This window comes from Elephas maximus, chromosome 2 (genome assembly GCF_024166365.1).
Source record: "Elephas maximus indicus isolate mEleMax1 chromosome 2, mEleMax1 primary haplotype, whole genome shotgun sequence".
Lineage (NCBI taxonomy): Eukaryota > Metazoa > Chordata > Mammalia > Proboscidea > Elephantidae > Elephas > Elephas maximus.
The window spans coordinates 146,467,260-146,490,633 of record NC_064820.1 but is presented as its reverse complement, the minus strand read 5'-3'; the positions used below and the strand labels follow the sequence as shown (position 1 = coordinate 146,490,633).

The 23,374-nt window shown below is 48.1% G+C and overlaps 1 long non-coding RNA gene across 3 annotated transcripts in view; it reads left to right on the top strand.

Moving 5' to 3' along the window:
• The window catches only part of LOC126069962 (uncharacterized), a 37,392-nt gene that overhangs the window by 1,025 nt on the left and 12,993 nt on the right, over window positions 1-23,374 (top strand). For 2 of the 3 annotated variants that reach the window (XR_007516101.1, XR_007516100.1), the window contains exons 1-2: window positions 1,246-6,991; window positions 7,299-7,854. This is a non-coding gene — a long non-coding RNA (uncharacterized LOC126069962). Of the gene's footprint in view, window positions 1-1,245; window positions 6,992-7,298; window positions 7,855-23,374 lie in introns of those variants that run through there. The other variant, XR_007516099.1, reaches the window with a different exon arrangement.

The window sequence follows — 23,374 nt, the reverse complement described above, 5'->3', positions numbered from 1 at the left end:
AACACAACCAAACCATGATGTGAGCTGCCTCTGTGTCCTGGGTCCAGTACCTCCAGGGCCCAGCTTCCTAGGGCTGAAGAAAGGTTGGAGCTCTTCAAGGGCTGTGCTCGGACCCCGGGCTGGCAGGGTTAGACTCCACAGAAGACTCATTCTCTGCCTCACCCTTGAGCTGTATTCCCATCTGGGACCTCCTTATAGGTCGCCTGCACACAGCGCGAACATAAGTATATTCCCCTCACGTGTTGTATGCAGGGCTCATATATCACACATCTTTGGCGGGCTGGACCTTCCTCCTTACCCCAAGCCGATCCCCTACCCACACCCTCTTAGACTCTCTCAACTCAGTTCCATGCCCTGGGACCTGAGGTTTCCAGCAGCCACGTGGGCCACGGAATTCGAACCCGGGGTTCGTCGTGTTCACCAGTTCAACTGGGAAATTGCATTACCAAGTCCATGGCGGCCCCTGGTGAGACCTAGGCTGAAAGGTCTCCAGCCCGCGGAGCGTGGAAACCTGGTCAGACTTCCAAAGCATCTACACGGCACCCAGGGCGCGGGCGCGGGCGCGTCCGCGGAGCCTCCCAACACGCGTTGTCTTGGCTCAGCCACCACCCTTTTGGATCGCAGGGCTGTAAACCTCAACCTCCCAGCAGATTTCTGTGCTGGATTCAGTGTAGACGCTCCCGCCTCTCAAGAGAGCAATTGGGGTGGAAAGTATGGGGAGGGTGGGGGGTGCGAATTAGACGCCTCTGCCAATCAAGGCCCCACAGGACCCCCCCCCGCCCACCTCGGCTGCTGCGCAAAGCCTGTCCGGAAAAGGGCCGCGCGGTCCCTCTGGTCCAGGCCCAGCCTGGCTGGCTGCGGATGAAAGAGCCTGGCCGTGCTCCTGGAGCTGAACATGTGAGGGGAATATACTTATGTTCGCGCTGTATGCAGGCGACCTATAAAGAGGTCCCAGGTGGGAATGCGGCTCAAGGGTGAGGCAGAGAGTGAGTTTTCTGTGGAGTCTAACCCTGCCAGCCCGGGGTCCGAGCACAGCCCTTGAAGAGCTCCAACCTTTCTTCAGCCCTAGGAAGCTGGGCCCTGGAGGTACTGGACCCAGGACACAGAGGCAGCTCACATCATGGTTTGGTTGTGTTCCAAGCCACTCCCAAACCCCAAGAGCCTTGGGATGGGGCCCTCAGCAGCTGGGAGAGAAGCCTGGGCACAGAGAGGGAATCACTTGTTGTAGATGAGGAAGCAGGATCAGAGCTGCTCTGTCTCACTCTATGCCCTCAGATTGCGGGTATTCACGTTGAGCCAGGCTGGGGTCAAAAGCTAAGAGGGAGACCCTTCAGCTTGGAAGCTGGGGCTCCCACACTGCCCTGGCCGCCTAGCAGTGGATTCCGTGGTCCAGCTCTGGGTTCCCACAGAACTGGGAGGAGAGAAAGATCTGTGGGAGGAGCCCCATGGTCTCCCCCACCCATTCTGCAGCTTCCAGATCCCTTAACCCCTGAGGCCTTAGGGTCTGGTTTTGGAATGAGCCTCCTCTGGAAAAACCGAGCAGGAAGACTGATCTGCCTAATCCAAAGTAAAATGCTCTGGGCTCTTCCTGTCTTTGTGGGTGATTCCAGCTCAGTGTGAGCCTCCTTCAGAATAGAGGTCCCCAGCCCCACGAGGTCCCAGTGGGCACAAGGCAGTGAGGATCAGTTTTCTCCAGTCCGTGGAGAAAAGCACGCTAAGAAGCCAGGGCAACAGTGAGGCTTGTCTATTTTTCAATAAGGCTAAATTTATTCACCTTAAAGTGTTAGCCTTTAATCAGAGATTATGGCCTCCCTGCTTTATTGGTGTGAAAACAGCTTTCTTTCCTAAAATAATGGTGGGAATAGATTTTTTAGTATCCTTATTTGGCAAAAGAAAAACTTGGCCACTCTGTTTATCCTCCCGCCCCCAAGTTTCTTTGGACATTTTATAGGGTTTGAAGTCCCAAAGTCTGGGAACCACTCTTCAATGGGGTCAAGTTTCCAACCCCTTGCCCTGCTGGATGAAATCTGGGGAGGGGACGGGTGAGTAGGGAGAATAGGAGTGTAAGGAGATGAAAGGGAGGGAGGCGGGGGCTGAGTCATAGGCATCCACAGCCACACTGAAATCACTCTAAAAGCCTGATGAGGGAGCACCCACTGTGAATCTAACTCTGGGCTCAGGCCATGGGGAGGGAAGGGGGAGAAGAGGGTGTCCTGCCCTCCAGGAGTTCATGGCTGCTTGAGAAATTATTAGAGCAGAGTTTGGTGCTGAGCTAGTCTATACAGGCCGTGGCAGAAGGAGCTCAGATATGATGATATCAATGTGGGCTGGAGTAATCAGGGTGGCTTCCTGAAAGAGGCAGACTTCAGCTGGGCCTGGAAGACTTAGAGAGATAGAGAGGAACAGGAGCTTTGTCTCCAAAGGTGGGTACAGCCCCTCAGGAGCTCCTTGCCTGATTACCACTGATCCCATCCTTACCATTATCATCCACACAATGACTTTATTTTACTGAGTGGTTACTATGTCCAGAGCATCACGTCAAGAACTTCACACACATTATCTCATTTAATGATTCCATCAACCCTATGATGTAGGGACTATTATCCCCATTTTACAAATGAAGAAACCAAAGCTCAGAGAGGTTGAGTAAGTCACTTAAGGTTGCACAGCTTCTAAGTAAGGGAGTCAAAATTCCAAGCCTGGGAAATCTGACTCCTGTGCCCACATCCTAACTACCATGATCTAGAGTTCCATTATGACCCCTAAAATTCCAGGGTGAGCCTGCTTTGTGGTCATGGCAGACAAATGCTGATGGACGAGCTGTTACTAATAAAGCCCGGACTTTCTGAGTGGCTCATGTTGTATGCAGCGGCCAGCAGGAGGATTGAGGAACGTCCCTGGATGGACTTTATGGAATAGGCCAAGCCCTTATCTGGATGAAAGGATCCAGAGCCTCTATCTTGATCTAGACAGACCTTAACTTGTACCATTTCTCTCCTGGGCCCACCCTAGGGTGCCTGCTCTGGGCACTGACTCAGATTTGATAGACAATAAACCCCATTGCCATCGAGTTGATTCTGACTCAAAGTGACCCTATAGGACAGAGCAGAGCTGCCCTATAGGGTTTCCAAGGCTGTAATCTTTACTAAAGGAGACTGCCGCATCTTTCTCCTGCAGAGCAGCTGATGGGTTCAAACTGCCAACCGTTTGGTTAGCAGCCAAGTGCTTAACCTCTGTACTACCAGGGTTCCTTACAGAGACAATAGGCCCTGGGATTCCTTGGGTCTCTTCCATGGGGTGGTAAGTGGGATCTGCTGTGGCTGCCCCCCGAAGGTGACCAGGGAGCTTTGGGACCAGGAGCAGCTGTAGGGAAGTCCCAGAGTCTTCTGCCCTCATCCAGCCCAGGGTTAGAGCTGGTAATGAGACTTCATCTCCATGCAAATGAACCAGGTGAATATGAGCTGTCCTCAGATGCTGGATGAAGGACATAGTCGGGGCTCTTGAGGGTTGAAAGTCAGAGCAATAGAGCTGAATAGAGTTGAATAGACCTGAGTTACCATCCCTGTCCTGTCATTTCCTAGCTGTGAGACCCCAGGCAAATCACTGACCCTCTCTGAGCCTCATCTTCCTCATGGGTGAAATGGGTATCAGACCCAAGCCTGCCTGGCACTGTTAGAGCCAAGTTTAGTCATTGTATCCTAGTAAAGAGCTTAGCACAAGGCCTGGCACATTCCAAGTGCTCGAATAATGGGTGCTCTTGAGCTAGATATTTTTCGGAAGTTGTTAGGCTAATTGGCTCTTCATGTAACGTCATGTAAATCATCTGAATGTTCTCATGGCCTGAGCCCACTTAATCACAGCTAAGGCTGAAAATATACATTTCCTTTCCTTTTCTTTCAAGTTCTTTTAACATGAAAGGCCTACGTGAACTCCGTGACCTTTTCTAACAGGGAGACCCTTGAAATGTAGCATTTCCAGAAAATGGCTCAAAGGAGCCCCAGATGGATTTAGTAAATTACAGCGGGGAGAGGTTCGGGAGAGGTTCAGAGCTGCGTCTCTTCCTGCCTGCCCGCCCGCCCGCCTGCCTGGCATCCTGTTGGGGCTTGCTGAAAGCTGCCTGGAGGCTGGGCTGCCGGCTGGGGTAAGAGCACTTCCCATGGAGCCTTCTCTTTCAGGGCAAAGCCCAGTCACAGGTCCAAGAGGCAGACTGTGGTTTGTTATTAGAAGCACAGTGCACTATCTGGAAACTGTGTAGTTTCAGGGTGTGTGTGCCTGTGTGTGTCTGTGGGTCTACATGTGTGCGTGTGGGTGGTTGTGACCTGCATAGTGGCAAAGACACGCAATTGCTGTGATGGTCCAAGCACCAGGCAGCTGCTTTTAAAATGAAGCAAGAAGGGCATGGGGTCTTTTTTTTTTTTCCTTCTTTGTAATCTTCGGTGGGGTCTTCCCTCCGGACTTTGTGCAATAACCAAGAATTATTCTTAAAATTGAAACTTAATAATGGAGCAAGAAGATCGTTATTCCTGAGGAAACCCTAAGGAAGTTTGGCCAAATTGGCTTGAAGAGTGATGGTGGGAAATTACAAGGAGTGTTGCCCCACAGGCTCAGAGGCCTTGTTATTACAATTTCCCACGGGCTAATTTTCCACACGGTGCCAGCCATTGTTCCTGATGAATGGGCCTGGGGTTCGCGCAGCAGGAGGAAAAAATAACCCTGGGTTTCTACCCGAAGGGGTCTGGAGTCAGAGACACCAAGGCGTCAGCAGCAAAGCAAGCCTGGAGTGACGGCCGTGTGCCAGGCACTGTGCCACCAGGCACACTGGTCTCCCAAGAGCTTGGTGGGGGAAGGCCTGTGTCCTAGTCCCAGCTCCATCACTAGCATGCTGGGTGAACTCAAGCAAGTCCTCTGCCTTCTCTGAGTCCCAGTGTCATCATCTGAAGACTGCAGGTACTCCTTACCTAGCTCCAGGGATGGAGTGGGGGGCCAAAGGTGATGAGACCAAAGGTGCAGACCAAAATGCAAAAGGCAGTAGGAGACAAAAAAGGCCAACCGTCTGGGAGTCACCTACAGCTTCACTGATGAATGTACCCACATTAGCCTCTGTTTGGGGTATGGGGATAGCCCCACACAGCTTGAGTTAGGAATGTATTACTGGGAAAGCACCAGCAGACATCTCTTTTTGAGACAGGCCCTAAGGGCTTTGGTAGGTGTCATTTCAGCTGCACAGAGCTGGCAGACTATTAAAAAAAAAAAAAAAAAAACCCACTGTGATCAAGTCGATTTTGACTCATAGTGACCCTGCAGGACAGAGTGGAACTGCCCCATAGGGTTTCCAAGGGGTGGCAAACTACAGTGCTCAGGAATTTTTGGATGGCTGACTGAAAAGATGGATGGGTGGACGGATGGGTAGATGAATCATTCACAGCAGTGAGCACTTAGAATCCAGAGAGGAGGTACCAGGCCCAAGTATCTGCCGTAAAGGAGCTTGCCATCTTGTGGAGACGTCAGGCCAAGTAGAGGTTCCGGGAGCTAGGGGTTCAGAAACATGGCTGTTGTATGCAGGGTAGTTGGGGAGAGCTTCCTGGAGGAATAAGGCCAGCCCAGGAGACAAATGAGATTAAGAGAAGACAGAGGGCTCTTTAGGTGAGGCAGTAGCCAGTAATCTGGGTTATGGTGGATGTTGACCCCATAGGGTCCCTGGGGCCTAGGCGAATCAGGATTCTGATGAAGAGTTTGCCCATTCATTGAGCCTTGCCCAGAACGGCAGGTCTTCATGTCTAAATTCCTACAGTCACCTCCCCACCCTCCACCACTGCCTGGAACATTCTCCCCTAAGAACTCCCTTTCCAGGTACTGGCTCTCCCAACTTGACGCTTTTCCTGGAACAGACCACCTCCCTGGTGGATAATCTACCATCTCGAAGTGGGCTTCAAAGCTTTCCTGGTTCAGTGCCCCCTGGAGGGTGCCCCTTCTCTTAGTTCCGGCTTCACCCATCCCCCAGCCCAGAGCAGCTGGAGTGGTGGGTGTAAGGAGAATCAGAACATGATGGGTGGGTAGGATTTGAAGGGCACCTGTGCCATGTCTTGTAGCCATTGCCAGTCCTAACGCACACAGCCAGTAAAAGCTCTGGGAAGTCCTACACCAGAGAAACCTTGTCTAGCCTCCTTCAACCAAGCATCTCCCAAAATGATTTGACCATAGAACTATTTTTCCATGTATGAGTTTCTTAAAAAAAAAAAAAAAAGCATGATTCCTCTGAAAATCTGAGGAATGCTGGTGCCTCTGATTTCAGGGAACAGGAAGGGGCATTCCTTATCCAAAATATGCTGGGCTGCTGGGAAAGGTATTTCTAATTTGTATCTTTGATACAGGGGACATTAACAATAGCTCATCAAACTTGAACCCCAAACCGCTCACCACAACTTTAACCAGGCCTCACTCCTATCTTCTTGGATTCTCAGTTTCTTGGGATCATGGACCCTTCATCTGTGCCCCTGCTGAGTGCTAACATAAAAAAAAAAAAAGAAAGAAGCCCATTGAGTTGTTTCTAACCCACAGTGACCCTATAGGACAGAGTAGAACTTCCCCATAGGCTTTCCAAGGAGTAGCTGGTGAATTTGAACTGCTGACCTTTTGGTTAGCAGCCAAGCTCTTTAACCAGTACACCACTAGGGCTCCAGTGCTAATATAGACCCAGGATATTGTGAGTTCTGAATGAGTGCCTGCTGCTCATGGGGTGGAGATGTTGTGTAAAGGTCCAGCTTATTCTTCAGACCCCTAGGGGCGATTCTAATTTGTTTGTCAGTTGAGAATTCTGAAGTATCTGAGATGCTTTTATTTCTTCAAGGCTCATCTGGGGTCTCCCCTCATCCAGGAAACCTTCCCATCTACCTGGATCCACAGGGATCTTTCTCCTTTCTGGACCCCCATTGCCCTTAGGATTGGAGCATCTCAATTTATCCTGAGCTGTAAAGATCTCCGTTTCCTGTAGGTGAGTCTCCTGTCCAACTGCTATGTCTTTGTCTCCCGGTGGTCAAGAACTGGGCTTGAAACCCACACAGCCTGCATGTGAATTCCATCTGCTCCACTCACTCACTGCAGGTGGGACCTTGGGCAAGTTGCCTCCCTCTTGGAGCCTTCCTTCCTCATCTGTTAAGTGATGGTAATAATAATACCTGTTTCAAAGAGCTGGGAAGTTGGAATGAGTTCATGCTTGTAAAGTACTTAACACAGTGTCTGGTGCAGGGTAGGTACTTGCTAAGTGGTGGTTATTGTCAATTATTATTATTTGTTCCCAGCTCAGGCCCAGTCCCACAGAGGTGCTTCGCAGAGGCTGTCAGAGCAAGCAGCTGTCCTTGCAATCCTGCTGGTCATGGGTGGAGAGGGGGACCAGAGTGGGGAAGTCACCAGGAACCCTGTCTTCTGAGGCTGGGCAGAGGCAGCCAGGGCGTTTGGCCTGAGTGGAGACTCCTGCCAAGAGATGGCCATCTCCAGATGTCTGCAGGCCAGCCAGAGGGAGCCAGCTCACCCTGTGGGGCCTGAGGGCAGAGACGGGACTAATGGGAGGAAATTACATGGAGAGATTTCATCTCAGCTTGAGGAAGCACTGTCTACCAGTCTGAGCTGCCCAACCGTGGCCTGTCCAGGCCGCGACCAAAGGCAGTGAGCTCCCTGTCACCAGAGGTGTGTGAGCAAAGGCTGGGGGCTCCCTGGTGAGGGAAGCTGCTGAGGGGATTTCCGGCCTTGCGGCTCCTTAGAGGCTGTGGACAGTCCTTCATATTTCCTGTGCGGCTCTGCCCCTCACTTGGTTCAGCTTATTCCTCTGCAGGAACCTGACCAACGGCAGCCTCAGAGGTGAGTGTGGGGGCAACGGTGTGGACACTTCTGGCTCCAAATTGGGACTGGAGGCTGGAGGGGTAAGGAATACCTGTAAGAGGCCAAGCTCAAGGGGGACTTGTAACAACAATGCCTACGTTTTGGGGGGAGGTAGCTTAGTTCAGTGGCTGGCAACATGGAGCCTGGAGCCCATTCTGTGTCCATGTTCTGCCTCAGGCCTGCTGGGGTCAGGGAGGGCAAACACTGGGAAGCAGGGCTTGCTCTTAAGCAAGTCTTCCCCTCACTTGCTTCAACTTCTTCTAAAACTAGGGACTGGAAGGAGAAAGATGGGGAGCAGGAGAAGAGAGAGCCTGGATTTCAGTTTTGGCTGTGCCACTTGGTAGCTGTGTGACTTTGGCCGAATCACTTAACCTTTCTGTGCTTTGGTTTTCTCATAAGTAAAGTGGAATGATAATAATACCTATCTTATTGGGTTCTTGTGAGGATTAACTGTAAAGTACTTGGAACAGTTTGTGGTCCATTGTTATTGTTAGTTGCTGTTGAGTGGATTCCAACTCATGTCTACCCCATGTGCAGAGGAGAACTGCTCCACTGGGTTTTCAAGGCTGTGACCTTTTGGAAACAGATCACTAGGCCTTATTTCTGAGGCACCTCTGGGTGGATTTGAACTGCCAGCCTTTTGGTTAGTAGTCCAGTGCTTAACTATTTGTACCACCCAGTAGCGACTGGGTCTATAGTAAGTACTATCTAAGAAAAAAAAAAAAAATTTTTTTTTTTTCTTTAAGGAGCCCTACTGGCACAGTGGTTAAGCACTAGGCTGCCAACCAAAAGGTTGGTGGTTCGAATCTACCAGCTGCTCCACGGGAGAAAGATGTGGTAGTCTGCTTCCATAAAGATTACAGCCTTGGAAACGCTGTGGGGCAGTTCTACTCTGTCCTATAGGGTCTCTATGAGTCAGAATTGACTTAATGGCAATAAGTTTTTGTTTTAAGTGCTTTATAAATGTTTATTCAATAGATATTAATCGAGGAACACATCTATGCCTAGTGCTATGAAAGGAGCTTTACATTGATTACCTCACTTTGTCTTCACAACAGTCCTCTGAGGTTGGAATTACTAATATTACAGAAACTGAACCCCAGGAGGTCAAGTGCCTTGCTCAGGGTCACACACCTGGTGAGAGGCAGAGCTAAGGTTTATACTCAGGACAATCGGCCTCCAGACCCTGAGCTCTCGACCACTTACTTGACTCTGCCGCTCCCGGGTTTGCAGCCTCTCCAGGAAGATGAGGTGCCCAATGGAGCAGGGCAACAACAGATGAGCATGAAGGCTCAGAAAAGGGGAGCTTCCCTCAGGCTAGAAGACCCATCCCATGGCTGCTGCCCTCCAGGACAGATCCCTCTGACTAATTTGTGGACACGTTGCTCTGTGACTCTGGTTACAAATTGCAGCCCTTCTTCCTCCAGCTGAGTAACCTCCTACATGGGGTCCTGGAAGGAGCAGGGTTTCTGGGCTGGGCAGGTAGGGGGCTGGTGGTGACATTGTCGAGGGAGCTGGGCCACCCTGCCAGCCTCCAGGACCAAGGAAGGGACAGAGGCAAGGAGACCTGGGTTCCCTACCTAGTCTGTGTAGGCATGGGTGGGGACTGTGGGCCCAGGGTGTCCTGCTCACTCCCGTTTTCTATTCTGTCCCAGCTGGACTCCTCTGTCCTGTTGGTGGCTGTGTTCCCTGGCCAAGCCAGGGCCTGGCACAGAGTGAATGTCCAGCAAATACTTGTTGGTCCCAAGAATGACTCTGGGCAGTTGCACAGCACTTTGCTGTTTATAAAACCAATGTTATCTCATCTGATCCTTCCAACAACCCTGAGAGGTATGTCTCTCTTAACCCCATTTTACAGATGAGGAAACTGTGGCTCAGAGAGGAAAAGTGTGTGACTCACTGAAGGTTACACAGCTCAAACCCCGGGCTTTGGGCTCCTGATTTACTCTAGCTCTGTAGCCCACAGAGATGTCTCCCTTTCCTTGTGTGAGGATAATGGGGCACAGCAGGTACCCCGAGAAGTGCTCCCCAGAGACGGTCTTCCTCTTATTGGGCCTGCTGGGTCCTCTGGTGTATTGGCTGCCAGGGCTTCTGATGAGCGGTCCTGGGGATGCTCAGGGCTGTGTATTCATATAGAAAGTTCTTCCCTGGTCCCTCTGGGGTGCTGGGACTAGAAAGTTCTGTGCCCTCAGGAACTCTCTGCAAGGGAGATGGGTCAGACAGGTCCAAGCCACAGTCACAGAGGTGGGGGCACCAGACCGTTGCCCTGTCTGGGGGAATGGCACTCTGTACTGGAGACAGACTGCCAAAGAGCTGTTTGGGTTGGGGGCCTTCCGCCCTCTCATGCCTCTGCCTGGGGATCTGTCCTGTGCCTGAGGGTGGCGGGGCTGGGCCCGGGGAGCCAGCACCCAAGCCGCAGATGTGAAAGTGCTTCTCTTCACTTTTAGGCCAGCGATGGGCCTCTGCTGATGACTGTGACAAGGTTTTCCTTGTCAGCTTTGCTGCTTTTACTTTTTCTTCACTGCTCTGCTAAAAAAAAAAAAAAAAACTTGCTAGTGACATCTAAAAGGGTTTCCCGCTCCTGGTCAAATTGTATCTTGTTTTTGTAATTTTAGATCTTTTCTCCTCTTCTTTTTTTCCCTCCCACCTATGATTTTGGAAGAAGCTTAAGCATGGAGCAGGTAGGAGGGGGTGGTTTAAGAGTAACTTCCCACACATACCTGGCCTCCGCATCCCTGTCCCCAGCAGGCCTGAGGGTGTCCTAGGGCGGACCAAACTCTGAGGGCAGCAGTGGAGAGAGGGCGCCCCTTTAAACAGTGACTCGTCTTCTTGTTCTAGAAGGCAGCTTCAGCACGTATAGGTCCCTCCGTGCAGTGATGTGTCCATTCCCTGCCCTCCAACATCCTCCCCATCCCAGGGCTGCTCCCAGCACAGCTGAGCCCTCTGACCATAAGCAAGTCACCTCACTTCCTGGGGCCTATAATGCCCTGGCAAAACGGGCACAAGGCAGGAGCTGCTCTGCCGATCCCAATAAGATGTGGGCACCTCTGCTCACCTGATTCATTTTGGGACCAGGGTGGGGGTTTCCCCAGTTGCAGCAGGCTGGCCTACAGAAACTTGCTCCTTGAGGTGGATTTTAGGCCTCAAGCCTAGGTCCAGACTGGGGTCACGATGGCCCTTCCATCTGGCTCTGGGGCCAGCATTTGGCCTTTGGTTTCTGGAAAGGCAGGAATGGGGTTGCTGAGGAACCACCAGGCCCTCAGAGATTAACCTGAATTTCCTCCTCCGCCTTGGAGTCAGAGGAATGCTCTCTGCCCCTTGCTCAGCCCTGTACCCAGGACCCCAAACTGGGAAGGACAGAAGTCTCAAAGCTCTTTAGTCCAGCTCCTCTCGCTATAAAATAATGAATTGTGATCTGGCTGGCCCCTGAGCCACTCATGCTTGTGTGGCTGCACTGCTAACCAGTTGGTTGTGTGTTTGAGGAAAAGATTCAGATCTGCTGGGTTTTAAGCAATTAAAACCCCTTTGATTGTGGGACTTGCTGATGGGACAGGCCCACAGTGTGCCTGCACCCCAGCATGGGAAATGCTGTCTTGGCCTTTCCTTTGCAACCACAGAAAGTCCCGACGATGCCCCAGGCCTTGCTAGCCTTGGAACTCAGCTGTGATGAGGGCGAGAGCCGGGCCTGTCTTGTTCACCACTGGGACCAGAGCACTGGAGAATGGTTGAGAGTCAGTGAGAAGCCAGAGGAGAGCATCGTGTAGACAAGGTGTGATGCAGTTAGTGCCCTGAATGGCAGACACTCTAAGTTGTAGGAGCCCTCTGAGTAGAGAATAGTGAGGACCAGGGCGGTCAGGGAGGGTCTCAGGATGGGGTAGAGCTGACCACTGAAGAGCAAGCGAGAGGGATAGGCAGGGAGGCAGGGAGTTGGTGGGTTTTGTGGAGCAGAGGCTGGGGTGACCTTCCTCTGTCCCACCATTCCTGGGACTCTCCCTGAGCACTGAAGAAAGCCAGACTGTTACGGCTCAGAGAGGCTCAGAAGATCATTAGGCCCCCTGAACAGGGGAAAGTGAGGCTCAGAGAAGCAGGGGCCTGTCTAGGTCTCCCAGACCATTTGAGCTACTTCCTCTACCCCATAGCCCAAAGAATTTAGAAGCCATCTGCCCTAATCTCAGGAAATCTTGAAACATGCAGGAAAAAAAAAAAATCCAAAGTACACATTTCCTGAATTGAGCATGAGTTGCTTTAATGATAATAATAATAAAACCGTTCAATGTTCTTATTAAGAAATGGGGGTAGAATAAAAACTTTAGGGTGTGTGGTAAGGCAAGGGTGGGGAGGTTGACCACTTACAGTGGGTTCACTCACTGCTTATCCTGACCACAGGGTGACCAGGTGGCTGGCCTCTTTCACAGCCTTTTCTGCTCCCAGTGATTCTGGTGCAGAGATCAGGGCTAGACACAGGCGCCCCCTGGTGGTTGACTCAGAAAGAGGCGTGTCTCTGAACTCTAGCTTTAGGAGGTCAGGAGGGTGATGCTTTGGGGACCATGGGTCCCTCAAAGGGAGCCCCCCCCCACATTTGCTACCACTGCACACTGGAGGACAGGAACTTGGTCTCCCTGGCCGAATTTGTCTCCCTCAGGCATCAGGGAGCTGGGACAGGGTTCTCACTGGGCTTTGAAACAGGGCTAGTGGCCAGACGTGGTGATTCGACTGACCCCAGAAGGGGGCCATTTAGAGCTAAATCACTAACACTGGGCCTAAAGGGAGTGACAGGCTGCTTCAGAGCCTCGGTGGCTTGGCTGTTCCCAAAATGTCACACCTGGACCCCTGCCTTCAGTGTTGGTGATGGAGCTGTGGCACGCAGCTGGAGAGGCCCCACAGTGCGGGACGGTGCAAGGTGTGACCAAGACTGTCCGGGGTGAAGAGTTCTGGCTCTACCCTGACCCTGCTCCTCAGCCTGGTGGGATAATAGTCACAAGGCTAGCTCACACTGTCTGAGTCCCGCTGTGTGCTGCACGGGTAAAGCCTCACAAAACCCCAGTGAGGCAGGTTTTTTGTCAGTGAGTGTGAACAATTTCAAACAAAAGCAGAGAGAATAGTATAATGAAGCCACATATACCCCATCATCCCAACCTAAACACTATCCAGACTTTGCCACACTTGTTTCACCTATTCCTTCTTTCTTTCTTAATTAAATATCTAAAGTACATCTCAGGAATTATGTCACTTGTATGATTTCATTTCAGTATGTATTTGTATGTATTCCTAAAAATATGGACGTTTCTTACACAACCACAAAGCTATCACTAACTCAGTACCCAGTCCAAAAATTAATAATAATTCCTTGGTATCATCTAATACCCAGCCCTTGAGGCAGGTACTCTTTATCGTCCCCATTTTACAGATGAGGAAACTGAGACTCACAGAGCATAAGCAACTTGTCAGAAGTCACACAGCTTGTAAGTGATGGAGATGGTATTTGAACCCACAGAGTCTGACTTGTGAGCCCACCCTCTAAATCATTGGGCCTCAGTTTCCCTCTCTGTAAAGTGAGGGATGATAATGACTGCTTTGCTATTTCACAGGATGATGCATGCGAAAGTCCTGCATGAGTGGACTGTATTATTCTTGCTTCTAACAATAACAATGAAAATAATGAAATAAAGCGGTCAGAGGAGCGAACAGAAAATAGGTATGAATTGCAAAGAATGTGACAATTAAGGAAAACTAAGGTTTGCTGAACCCCCAGTCATATGCTAGAGCCTCCCTTATCTTGTTTAATCTTTACCCCAATCCTTTATTTCTTCACTAATAGCTCCATTTTATAGGTGAGGGAAAGGGAACTAGGGACTGAGTGGGGGAGTGCCTTGCCCAAGGTCAGGCCACTGGTGCCTAGCAGGATTAGGATTGGAGTCAGGCTGGTCTTTGGGGGTGGCAGAGAGCCCTGGGATATGGCAGGGGCTGATGGTGGCCTTTGCTAAGGGCTTCAGGGCATCCTTCTGTCATGGGGAGTGCGTTGGCTGGGATTACTGCTTGTAAGCAATAGAAGTCAGTGCTGGCGGTCTTGGGTAGAACAGGAGTTTATTGGAAGGATATAGAATGGCTTATAAAATGGATTAGAACCTGGGAGCCAAGTTGAGAAAAGGTGAGCATCCCATTTGGGCTTTTCCTGGGATGGATCCACTTCTATTTCTCTGCTCAGTGTCCTTTCCAAGACCTAGAACCCTGGAAGCAAGGCACATCGTGGGTGGAATGGCCCCTTCCCACCATGACTGGGAGAGCCCAGTCCTTTCTTGGGAGTGTTCTAGAGTGCCAGGCCAAGGCCAGGGCTTTTAAAGGAGTGAAACAGAGAGGGAGCTAGAGGGGATTCCCCAGAGGAGACTCAGCCGACTTCTGGTTTTCACACTGTAATTTTGTTTCTGGTCCTCGGTGTGAGTCACATGTGAAAGTATCTTGTTTTGCTATGCCTGTGTCTGCTGCTTCCACCACCTTCACAGCCCCTGACACCTCTAGGCAGGAGGCCACTGGCTGGGTCCCAGGCTACAGGGAGGCCACATCTAGGCAGAACCCTTCTGCTGCTGGGTGTAGAGGCTGTGGGACAAAGCATTAGGGACTGTAGCCTTGGGGCCCAGTGTGTGTTTGTGTAGGGGGGATTCCCATTCTTTGCATCACATGCAAATAGAATGCAAACGAAATGCCAATAAGCAGTGCCCTCGAAGCCCAGTGGCTGGGTAAGATGTGGGAGGGACCTTGGATCCAGCTGGCCTGTGCTTTCTCTTCTCTGAAAATGCTCAACTACACTCACTTGCTCCCAGGGGACAGCCCTGGCCTCTGACAGATCCACAGCTACCTCCTTCTCCTGGAAGCCTGCCCTAACCACTGCTAGGGTCTGTGTCCCTGGGCACTTAGTACGCACCTAAAAAAAAAAATTAACAAGTTGCCCTCAAGTCAGGTTTGACTCATGGAGGCCCTGTGTGTGTCAGAGTGGAAACTGTGCTCCATAGGGTTTTCAGTGGCTGATATTCTGGAAGGAGATTGACAGGCCTTTCTTCTGAGGTGCTTCGGCTGAATTTAAACCTCTAACCTTTCAGTTAGCAGCCAAACGTTTAACACTCTGCACCGCCCAAGGACTCCTAGCATTTGCCTAAGGGCCTGAAAAAGCTCTTGTAAGAGCATACAGTCAAAATTAAAAAACATAGGCATTCCCTGGGTAACAAGCGAGATCCATCCATTCCTAAGTCTGCCTTTAAGTTGAATTTGCAGGTAGCTTGGCACAGGTACATACGGTTCTTATCATATTTAATTGTATTTAGCATCAGTCAAATCTTTGTCTTGTCGTTATTAAGTGCCGTCAGGCCAGCTCCGACTCATAGCAACCCTATGTACAACAGAACGAAATGCTGCCCGGTCCTTCACCATCCTCACAATCATTGTTATGCTTGAGCCCATCGTTGCAGCCACTGTGTCAATCCATCTCTTGAGGGGCTTCCTCTTTTTCACTGGCCTTCTACTCTACCAAGCATGATGTCCTCCTCCAGGAACTGATCCCTCCTGACAACATGTCCAAAGTATGTGAGCATAGTCTTGCCATTCTTACTTCCAAGGAGCATTCTGGTTGTACTTTTTCCAAGACAGATTTGTTCGTTCTTTGGGCAGTACATGGTATATTCAGTATCCTTCGCACAACATCACAATTCAAAGGCATCAATTCTTCGGTTTTCCTTATCCATCCTCCAACTTTTGCATGCATATGAGACAACTGAAAACACCATGGCTTGTGTCAGGTGCACCTTAGTCTTCAAGGTGACATCTTTGCTTTTTAACACTTTGAAGAGGTCTTTTGCAGTAGATTTGCCCAGTGAATCCATGTAAAATGAAATCCTTGACAACTTCAATCTTTTCTCCATTTATCATGATGTTGCTTATTGGTCCATTAGTGAGGATTTCTGTTTTTTTTTTTTATGTTGAGGTGTAATCCATACTGAAGGCTGTAGTCTTTGATCTTCAGCAGTAAGTGCTTCAAGTCCTCTTTACTTTCAGCAAGCAAGGTTGTGTCATCTGCATAACACAGCTTGTTAATGAGTCTTCCTCCAATCCTGGTGCCCCTTCTTCATATAGGCCAGCTACTCTCATTATTTACTTAGCATACAGATTGAATAAAGGTATGGTGAAAGGACCCAACCCTGACACATGCCTTTCCTGACTTTACACCACGAAATATCCCATTGTTCTGTTCGAACGACAGCCTCCTGAACTGTGTACAGGTTCCTCATGAGCACAATTAAGCGTTTTGGAATTCCCATATCTTCACGATTCATTATGATCCACGCAGTCAAATGCCTCTGCAAAGTCAATAAAACACAGGTAAACCTCTTTCTGGTAATTTCTGCTTTCAGCCAGGATCCATCTAACATCAGCAATGATATCCCTGGTTCTGTGTCCTTTTCTGAATCCAACTTGAATTTCTGGCAGTTCCCTGTGGTTATGCTGCTACAGCCTCTTTTGAATTATCTTTAGCAAAATTTTACTTGTGTGTGATATTAATGATATCATTTGATAATTTCTGCATTCTATTGGATTGTCTTTCTTTGGAATGGGCACAAATATGGATCTCTTCCAGTCGTTTGGTCAAGTAGCTGTCTTCCAAATTTCTTGGCATAGATGAGTGAGCACTTCCAGTGCTGCAGCCATTTGTTGAAACATCTTAATTGGTATTTCTATCAATTCCTGGAGCCTTGTTTTTTGCTGATGCCTTCAGTGAAGCTTGGACTTCTTCCTTCAGTACCATTGGCTCTTGATCATATGCTACCTTCTGAAATGGCTGAATGTTGGCCAATTCTTTTTGGTACAGTGACTCTGTGTACTCTTTCCATCTTCTTTTGATGCTTCCTGCATTGTTTAATATTTTCCCCATAGAATCCTTCAATATTATAACTCAAGGCTTGAATTTTTTCTTCAGTTCTTTCAACTTGAGAAATGCTGAGGGTATTCTTCCCTTTTGGTTTTCTATCTCCAGGTCTTTGCACATGTCATTATAATACTTTTGTCTTCCTGAGCTGCCCTTTGAAATCTGTTCAGCTCTTTTACTTCATCATTTCTTCCTTTCACTTTAATTACTCAACATTCACGAGCAAGTTTCAGAGTCTCTTCTGACATCCATTTTGGTCTTTTCTTTCCTGTTTTTTTTTTAACGACCTCTTGCTTTCTTCATGTATGATGTCATTCCACAACTCATTTGGTCTTTGGTCATTAGTTTTCAACGTGGTGTCAAATCCATTCTTGAGATGATCTCTTAATTCAGGTGAGATATACTCAAGGTCATGCTTTGGCTCTCATGGACTTGTTCTAATTTTCTTCAGCTTCAATTTGAGCTTGCATATGAGCAATTGATGGTCTGTTCTGCAGTTGGCCCCTGGCCTTGTTCTGATGATACTGAGCTTTTCCATTGTCTCTTTCCACAGATATAGTCTGTTCGATTCCTGTGTATTCCATCTGACGAGGTCCATGTGTATAGTTGCCATTTATGTTGTTGAAAAACGTATTTGCAATGAAGAAGTTGTTGGTTTTGCAAAATTCTGTCATTCAATCTCTGGCATTGTCTCTATCACCAAGGCCATATTTTCCAACTATCAATCCTCCTTTGTTTCCAACTTTTGCATTCCAATCAATTTTTTTTTTTACAGTACTGTATACCTTCACACAAACACACACACAGATACTCTCTTCAGTACAGTATTGTATGTAGTTACTTTTTTTTATCATCTTATCAAATGTATTTGCTTTTGTTACTGTATTATTGTGTTTACGATGTTTTAGTGTATTTGGAAGTGTTTAAGTGTTTCATGTGCATAGAAAGGTAAAATATATGCTATATACTGAGACAAACATTATATATATAGTATACATTTTACCTTTATGCATTATATATACATATACATTATATAATATACATGCATCATATATAGTATATATTTTACCTTTATGTAAAATATATACTATGTATAATGTTTGTCTCAGTATATAGTACATATTTTACCTTTTTATGCATATAAAACACTTAAGGAACACTTCCAAATACACTAAAACATCTTAAACATGATAATACAGTACATAATAATAATACAGTTGTAATAAAAGTAAATACATTTGATAAGATGTTCAAAAAAGTAACTACATACGGTACTGTACTGAAGTGAGAATCTATGTGTGTGTATGTGTGAAGGTATACAGTACTGTCAAAAAATTAAACAGTTCTTAAAACAGTTTAGATAGAAAAAGATAAAAGTTCATAATAAAAAATTAACACTCTCCTTCGACATCTTACATATTGGAAGGGCCATTCATGAGGTAACATTATAACATTAATAATTGGATGATGCAGAAGATGATGGAGAGATGGCTACTGTTGAAGATGATGGGCCTGGTATTAGAGAGGATGGACCTGGTGCTGGAGAATCAGGGTTTGATTTTGCTGCTGGGGGTGGTGGGGGACTTACTACTGGAATCGATTCCTCAAAGTAGGCATCAAGAGAGGTTTGTACAGACCTTTTCTTTTTCTTGTTATAAATGGCCTGTAGCAGCTGAGGCCCTTGGTAAGTGTATGGTAAACTTTGGTGAACCTGTGTTAGGATCTTCTAACTCTACCATCCCTAGTTCGATGAGACAGAAGGCTTCAGCTAGCTCTTCCCTCAAAAACTTTTTTGGTTCTGGAGCTTTCAGGTCCTGGTCTTCTTCCTCAAATGCTATCGTCTGCTGCTCTAGTTCCGTAAGATCTTCACTGATTAGTTCTTTGGCATGGGAGTCGAGTAACTCTAAGAAATCATTTTCACTGATGTCTAACTGCAGTTGATTACCAATATCAAACACAGCTTGCCTGGCTTTGGCGATGTTGTCAGCTGTAAACCCCTGACAAGCTTCGTGAACTGGGGCACAAATTTATTCCACACTCTTTTCATACTTGACTGCTTCACTTCATCCTAAGAATCTCCAGGACTTGCATCGGACTTATGCTTTGGAGGCCTGGTTACAAGGATAAGTAAAAGCAAAATTTAAGCCAAATACAAAGTTACTCAACAGTGTTGACGGCGATGTGATCTGACTTAAAATGGCAGACGGCATTCCTCCTCGAGCTCACTGAACCACTGAAGCCGTGCAGTGTTTTCATGAGCGTAACAAAGGAGCGAGTGACTTTGTTATTACGAACCATTGTATTTAACTCAAATTTTTAATACAACAGGCTTTATGTCAGTCCCTTCTTAAGTACGAGTTGTTCCTAAGTTAGACGTTCTTCACTCAGGGACTTACTGTAAAAAGCATCCTGCTTCTCCGGTAGTTCCCCTCCTTTAGGGTTTGCACTGGGCGGACACACTAGGCTGTACCAGCAAGGCCTGGAAGGGATGGGACAGCCCATCCCACTACGTCTCAACCTCTGGGCCTAGACGGTGGATTCTGGTGAGACAAAGAAGGTGGCTGGGGAAGGCTGCCCCCAGGGAGGAGGTGCGGGGTGGGTGCTGGGGCATTTGGCAGCTGGCAGAGCCCCTAGAGACTCCTAGACGTGAGCCCTGCCCTACCAGGCTGCTCAGATGAGGAGCACGGGACAGTGGAAGAAGTGGAGAGGAGGGAGGCGAGAGACCATGCCCTCACAGGCCCTAGACCTGCCACTAAGTCCTCCTTGAGAAGTGGGAGGGCTTTCTGGAAGTTAAACAGGGACCACCACGTACCCTTGAGCCATTGCAGTGATCTCTCCAAGATGAGCTGAGGCGGCCCTGGGCTTTCAGGAGGAGTGGCTTCCCTATATCTATGCCCAGCATTGACCAACCGGAAAACACACCCGAAAGGTTTTATCATTCAAAGATCTACTCAAAAGATGTGTTATGGCTGTTCTGGGTGAAGTTCCTGGTGATCTAATTTTAAAAGTCTTTTTCCCCTCTGGATCCTCAGTAAATTGCCATAGAGATACTGCTAGAGTCAAAAAAAAAAAAAAGAAAGGGCTAATGAGCTTGGTTGGGTCTTTTGTGTTCCCGAATGTTTTCCATTCTGAGTCCTTAACATATAATTAGAGAGATTATTTAGTCTGAACTTTTTCTTTTCTTGCAAATTAATTTCAAAACCAAGTTCTGATGTTAAATAATGATTGTATTTGTTAATCAATCCAACCTGGGTTTCCTTTCGAAAGAAAACAGGATGCCATTTTCAAAATGTTGGAAACAGGATGTCTGAGACCTGGGGGTTTCATTGATTGCAGTGATGTTAAGGGTCCTGACAGTACTAATATGTGTTGCTCTCTTTTGATTAGACAGGGATGTGCTTTGAGAAGAGGAGAAACTGGAGATGCTGGTGGAAATGTGTGCTGGCTCCCAGGAAACCAGCTGCTTCCTGAGAGGGGGCTGAGAGCCCCTTGGCTAGGCCTCAGTCCGCCTGCTAGAAAGCCCTTAGATACCTGGTGGCCTGGTGGGGAGAGAGGGATCGAAGCTCAGGCTGGGCCACAGGCTAAATCAGCCTGCCCTGCCTCATGCCTCCCCACCCCTGTCTTTCTGTTAGCCTAAGTTCTGATGTTTTTCTCAAGTTTCCCACCCTTGGCACTGCTGACATTTTGGGTCGGATAAATCTTTGTGGGGGCTCTCTGGTGCAGTCTGGTGTGTTTAACAACAACCTTAGCCTTTACCCACTAGATGCCAGTAGCACACATGCCCACACCTCTGCTGTGACAAGCAGAAATCTCTCCAGACATGGCCAAATGTCCCCTTGGGATCAAAATCACCCTGGTTGAGAAACACTGAGTTAAAGCATAATACATGTTAATTGTAGAAAATATAGACAAGCCTAGAAAATAAGGTACAAAATAGTCTGTAATTCCAGTATCCAGAGTTAACCTCTGTTACACTTTTTTTGTGTGTGTGGGAAAATTATATATAGCAAGACTTTTGCCAGTTCAACAATTTTTACATGTACAATTCAGTGACATTGATTGCAGTCATCATGTTCTGCAGCCATCACCACTGTCCTTTTCCAAATTATTCCACCACCAGTAACAGAAACTCAGAGCCACCTAAGCAATGACTCCCCTACCCCGTAAATTCTAATAAGCTCTGGTCTCTATAGATTTACCTCTTTCATATAAGTGGGATCATATAGTACTTGTCCTTTTGTGACTGACTTACTTCACAGAGCATAATGTGTTCAAGGTTCATCCATGTGGTAGCATGTGTCAGGACTTCACTTCTCTTTATGGCTGAGTAATACTGCCTTGTATGTATGTACCACATTTTTTTTTTCCTTTTCTTTTTTTTATTGTACTTTAGATGTTTACAGAACAAACTAGTTTCTCATTAAACAGTACACATATTGTTTTATGACACTGGGTAACAACCCCACGAAATGTCAACACTCTCCCTTTTTCTCAACCCTGGGTTCCCTATTACCAGCTTTCCTATCCCCTCTGCCTTCTAGTCCTTGCCCCTGGGCTGGTGTGCCTCTTTAGTCTCGTTTTGTTTTATGGGTCTGTCCAAACTTTGGCTGCAGGGTGAACCTCAGGAGTGACTTCCTTACTGAGCTGAAAGGGTATCTGGGGACCATATTCTCAGGGTTTCTCCAGTGTCTGTCAGGACAGCAAGTCTGTTCTTTCTTTTTGAGTTAGAATTTTGTTCTACATTTTTCTCCAGCTCTATCCGGGGCCCTGTATTGTGATACCCGTCAGAACAGTCAGTGGTGGTAGCTGGGCACCATCTAGTTGTATTGGACTCAGTCTGGGGGAGGCCATGGTAGTCGTGGTCCATTAGTCCTTTGGACTAATCTTTCCCTTGTATCTTTAGTTTTCTTAATTCTTCCTTGCTCCAGATGGGGTGAGACCAGTGGAGTATCCTAGATGGCTGCTCACACGCTTTTAAGACCCCAGACGCTACTCACCAAAGTAGGATGTAGAGCATTTTCTTTATAAACTGTTATGCCACTTGAACTAGATATTCCCCCAGACCATGGTCCCCACAGCCCTCAGCCTAACAATTCAGGGAGTTTGGATGTGTCTGTGGAGCTTCTGTATATACCACATTTTGTTCATCTGTTCACCTGTTGATGGACATTTAGGTTGTTTCCACCTTTTGGCTACTGTGAATAGCACTGCAGTGAGCATTGGTGTACAGGTTTCTGTTTGTGTTCCTGCTTTCAGTGCTTTTGGGTATATACTTAGGAGTGGAATTGTGGGTCGTATCCCTGTTACAGAAACCCTGGTGGTGTAGTGGTTAAGAGCTATGTCTGCTAACCAACAGGTCAGCAATTCGAATCCACCAGGTGCTCCTTGGAAACTCTATGGGGCATTTCTACTCTGTCCTGTAGGGTTACTATGAGTCGGAATCAACTTGACAGCAACAGGTTTGGTTTTTTTTTTTTTTTTATTCCGGTTACACTTCTTTCTGGACTTTCTTTTCTATCTGAAATTGAGGCCACACAGTATGCATCTTACACTTTAAAGGTCCAGGGGATCAATATGACCATTCACCCAGAGAGGATCTTGCTGTGGAGGCTGACTCATAATCACCCAGGTGCTGGCATTCCAGACCAGTCCCTCAGACCCCTTTTCACCTGACCCGGAGCCTGGGCTGGATCTACATGGGCTGTGTGTTCTGGGTGGTCAGGAGTAAGCAGGGGGTTAGAATAGACCAAGGCAATCACAAGCTCTCAGGGACCAGGCAGGTGTTGGTGGTGGCAGGGGTGGTTCTGAACCTGCAATGGATTGTGGACCTTTCTGAGGATCTGGTAAATGTAGGGGCCCTTTCCCAGGGAAAATGCCCATGTGCTGCCCAGTTCTGCATTCAATTCTGTAGACTCTCAGGTAGGAACTTATGAGTATGGGGATTTTCCTGGGGCCCTGTGGTAACCTAGAGACTCACCCCTGTCTCTTCTAGGCCTTGGGAAGGCTCTGACCTCAGCCCTTCCAGGGTAGAGCCTCCCTCCACAGAGCGGCAATATCAGCCCTGGGCAATAGATGGATGGATGGATAGATGACTGGATGCATGGATGGACGGATCTGTTGAACTAGGTTCAAGATTGGAGCTTCTCCAGTGATAATGTAGGTCAAAGCTAGCATTTGTTGAGCCTTTACGCGTGAGCCAGGCTGTGCATCTTATGTGCTTTACTTCATCCAATCCCATAATGAGGAAGGTATCATTATTATAAATGAGTTGCCATTTTACTGAGATGGGAACAGGCTGAGACTTGCCTTATGAGTGAAGCCAGAATGTCCATGCTGTCAACCATGAAGCCACACTGCCAGGACCTGTGAAGTATGCACTCTGCCAGTACCCAGTAGGACCCTTGACTGGGCCTGCCTGCTCGGTAGGGATGAAGAATGCTTCTGGTTTTTGGCCTTGCCTCCTTCTCCTGAAGGTGGGCGCACCCCACCCCCTCCCCCAGCCAGCATCCTTACAGTTCGCTTTGGATTGAGGCTGAGCACTACTTAGCAGCCTCCGTGTTGTCTTGCAGGGTTCTTATGGGGCCAGAG